At 21.6% G+C, this 4,457-nt stretch overlaps 1 protein-coding gene across 1 annotated transcript in view; it reads right to left on the bottom strand.

The window, feature by feature from the left end:
- LOC117180363 (transcription initiation factor IIA subunit 1) overlaps positions 1 to 4,457 on the bottom strand; it is a 24,319-nt gene that overhangs the window by 903 nt on the left and 18,959 nt on the right. The gene's annotated exons all lie outside the window — the stretch shown is intronic.

The raw sequence follows: 4,457 nt of genomic DNA, 5'->3' as shown, positions 1-4,457 counted from the left end.
TATCTTATTGACAAAAAAAGTTCTTGGGTTCAAAAAAACATTCAGTGAACCGAAAAAGTGAGGTCGGTAATATAGGTATTTAGCTGTGTCACATGCCCTTAAAAAATAAAAAATAAAAAAAAAAACAATCATTGTTCCATTTATTGTGATTTTCAAAAGATTATAAACTTAAATGAAGATATTTCAAAGCAAAAATAAACTCGAAAATAAATTTTCATCAATTTATACATGGAGTAGTTACTATTTAAAGACTGATCTAAAAGTTAGGATAGAATTCTTATGTAAATTCCAATCACAGGGTGGCCGCTGGACCAAAAAATCGGGAATCTTATGATTTAAATTGTGATCTTTATCAATTATATATTTAATTCATTTTAGAATGTGCCTTTCCAAAATCTTCCACCTTAACAAATTTTTAATTTTAGATTTTAATTGATAAGTGTACATTTTATTTGGACGAATTTTAAAATGCAGTTTTAAATACTTAAACCATTAAAAATTAGAAGCGTTTGAAATCAAAGATTTTAGATAAAAAATATTTTTATTTGATCAACTGTCAATATAAATTTATAGTGAAATCAGTTTGCAATTTTAGAATTTCTAGTTTCTAACGTTAAAAATTGAAACTTTACAAGCTATTTTCAATTTTAAAATAGCTTCAAAATAATATATTCATAATTAAAGGGTTTTATTAAATTTCACGTATTATTTTAGTCCAAAATATTAAATTTTTAAACCAGTCAATGTGGAATTTTTTAATTAAGAAATAAAAACAATTAATTAATATTTAAAAATATCTGACTGTTTATTTAAAAGCATTAATTATATTAAATACTAAAAACTAAATTTTTGAACGTTACATTTTAACTGTTCTATTTAAAAAATTTAATTTATAAGTGAAATTGTTGAATTTCGGTGTAAATAGCCCACGGCCTAATTTAAAACCAAATCTGGATTTTGGCAGATTTTGAACAACAAATTTAAAAGCTTTTTAAGACTTTTGAATGGCTTCAGAAGATCAAAAAACATTTTCTATGAAAACTGAAAATGATTTTTACTGTGAAAAAATAATTTTGAGTGGTTATGTAAAAAGATTTAGAAAGATTTACGAAATTATCAAAAATTAATGTGGAAGATTTTAAGGAAATTTATTTAATTTGGCAGAATTAAAAAAAAATTTAAACAATTGGATTAATTTTAAGGGATGTGTAAAAGTTTTAAAATAATTTCAAAAATAATAAAAAATTTTGAAAAAAATGTAAACAACATGTAGATGTTTCAAGATTTTCAAATAAAATTTGGAAGCATTTTATGAATTTCTGAACCATTTGAAATATAAATAATTTAACTTTTAATTCAAGAAGTGTTCAATTTATTAAAAAAATGTAATCGTTCAAGTTTTAATGTTTCTGGCTTAAAATTGCTTTAAATGATATAATTTTGACAATTTTTTAATTCATTGATTGATTCTTCAATTTAGACTTTCGAGCATTGGAAATGATAACGTGGATTTAATTTTTTAGAACTGAATTTGAATCTTTGAACCCTAGAATTCATATAAGTTAAAAAAATGTATTTCCCTAAATCGTCTATTATTCGTATTCAAGCATTGTTTTATACTTCGTAAAAATATGGTAAAAACAATTTTATGCAAAAATTTATGTACATCTTTAAAATGGTGCCTACTCTTTTTAGTTCCAATTTGCGGCACCAGGTGGCAAAATTAAGAATTTTTAACATTCATAAATTATAGAATTCAAAAATTTAGATTAAGATCCAAAAATATAAATTCAAGTTAAAATTTTCAATACCCTAAACTAAAGAATCAATCATTGAACTTTAAAAAATTATATTATTAAGTTATTTTAGGCTAGGAACATTAAAATTTTTAAAAAAATTTTAAAAATTTCAACTTAAAAGTTCTTAAATTAGAAGTTAAATTATTTTAATTTTATATAGTTTAAGCATCCTTGAACAGCTTTACAATTTTATTTTTAAATCTTGAAAAATCTAGAAGTTGTTTTAAATTTGTTCAAATTAAAAATTTTTTCGGAACTTCTAAATAACTTTTAAAACTAATTGAATTTGTCCTAGAACTTCTGGAAAATCCTGCGAATTTAAAAAAATCCTCAAATTTGGATTTATAAATAACAATTGAACACTTATTATTTCTGGAAAAAAATTTTTGGGCAAATGCTCACAATATAATTTAAAACCAAATGTAGATTTTTGCAGATTTCAAAAAAAATTTAGAAGCTTTTTAGGAATTGTGAAAGGCTCCAATAGAATAAAAACATTTTCTTGATATTCTTTGGAAAATTTTAATTAATTTTCCATTTTGAAACATTATTTGAACAGAATATTTAAAAAGATTTTAAGATATTACTAAAATTGTCAAAGAAGACCCTGGAAGATTTTAAGGATTTAAAAAAAATGTGCAGGATTTTCTCAAAATTGTCGAAAAAATATTCCATTTATTTTTAAATATGTTTAGAAATTCTGAACAAAATTTTCACACACTTCGTTTAAATGAGTATTCGATTATTATTCCTACAAAAAAATTCAACAATTTCGCTTAAAATTTAATTATTTTTTAAATAAAACAATAAAAATTGTACGGTTAAAAGTTTAAAAGCTGTTCGAAAATTTTAGAATTCAAAGCTTTCTATATGAAACAATTAAAATTAGAATTGTTTACTTTTAAATATTTGGCTTCGATTTACTTGTATTAAATTAAGAGTCAAATATTGCTAAATATTCAATAATTATTCTTTTTCTCAATTAAAAAATTTGAAAATTACATCAAAATTTAATCTCCAAATCTGGAGAAATCTAGAAGTTGTTTTAAAGTTTTTCAGAACTTCGAAATAGCTTTTTAATTGAATTAAATTTTTTCTACCATTTTTAGAAAATCCTGCAAATTTAAAAAAAAAACTAACATTTTGATGCATAAATAATAATTGAACAGTTATTATTTAATTTTAAGAGATATTTAGAAGTTTTGAAAAGATTCAAAATTAATTTAAAACTTGAAATGATTTCCAATAATTTAAACGAAGTGCGTATACCGACAAAATTCGGTTATCCGTACCGAAATTTGGGTGCAAATAGTCACATCTTAAATTAGAAGAAAATGTCTATTTTTGCACACTTTAAACAAAGAATTTATAATCTTTTCAAGAATTGTAAAAGGCTTCAAAATAATAAAAACATTTTCTTAATAGTCCTAGGAAAGTTAAAAATGATTTTTCATTTTGATAAATTATTTTCAGAGACTATTTAAAAAGATTTTAAAAGATATTTATCGAATTTTTCCTACAATTTTGAGAAAATCTTGCAAAATCTGACAAATTTTCTTAAAATCTGCCAGAAGCTTTTTTTGAAAATTTTATAAGTCTTTTTAAAACCTTTTAAAATATTCTTTTAAAATAATCTTTCAAAATAAAGATTCATTTTTAATTCTCCTGGGAATCTTAAAATAATGTTTATATTCTTTTTAAGCCTTTTACAATTCTTAAAAAGCTTCTAAATTTTTTGTTTGAAATATGAAAAAAATCTACATTTTATTTTAAATTAGGCTTTGGCTATTTGCGACCAAATTTCGGTACAAACAGGCAAATTTTGTACCATCTTCAAATAATTTAAAATAATTTTTGCCAATTAAATAATTTCTTTTTCGTCGTTGAAAAAAATTGGTTAGGTAAACCATTTTTATGTTTAAAATAGTTCTCTTATTTCTGCCCATAATTTGTTATCTCATCCTTATCATAATCAATACTTTTAAATGTAAATTGGAAACAACTGTATTCGATGCTCTCAAACTTAAATTACAATTAATTAAATTACAATTATTTTTTAAAGTACTTGTATGTAACTCTAAACGATTTTTTTTAGTAGTTCAATAGAAAGATTTAAAATTGAAAATTCTTCATTTTTAACAATAGAACATTTCCTCATTTTTAACAAATGGCAATTTAAAAATCTCCTATTTTTAAGAGTTACCATTGAAAACTTATTATCATGGAATGTTTTCAGAATAAAATTATGTAATATTGAATTTTATTTTTAAATTTGCAATTGAAAATTCTTCAATTCAAAATATTTACAACTTAAATTTCTACAATTTTAAAGAACTACGATTGGAAGTTCTTAAATTTTTTAAATATATAATAGAAAATTTTTCAGTTTCAAAATACAGAATTGAAAATGATTTAATTTTTAAGATTTATATATTAAAAGTACTCGTATGTAGTTTTTAAGGGTTTTTTAATGGTTGGAATAGTTAAATTTCGAAGATTTACAATTAAAAAGTCCATTTTTAACGATTAGAAATTTAAACTTCTTCTATTTGTAATATTTACAATTGAAGATTTCTTAATATCGAATATTTATAGTTTCAAATGACATAATTTTGAACGTTTTTTTTTCTTTTTTTAATACTTAGTTGAATTCTGAAG

The sequence above is a fragment of the Belonocnema kinseyi genome, chromosome 9, assembly GCF_010883055.1.
Source record: "Belonocnema kinseyi isolate 2016_QV_RU_SX_M_011 chromosome 9, B_treatae_v1, whole genome shotgun sequence".
In the NCBI taxonomy this organism is placed as follows: domain Eukaryota; kingdom Metazoa; phylum Arthropoda; class Insecta; order Hymenoptera; family Cynipidae; genus Belonocnema; species Belonocnema kinseyi.
Note: the sequence above shows the minus strand (reverse complement) of the source record. Positions and strands in the feature narration are given on the sequence as shown.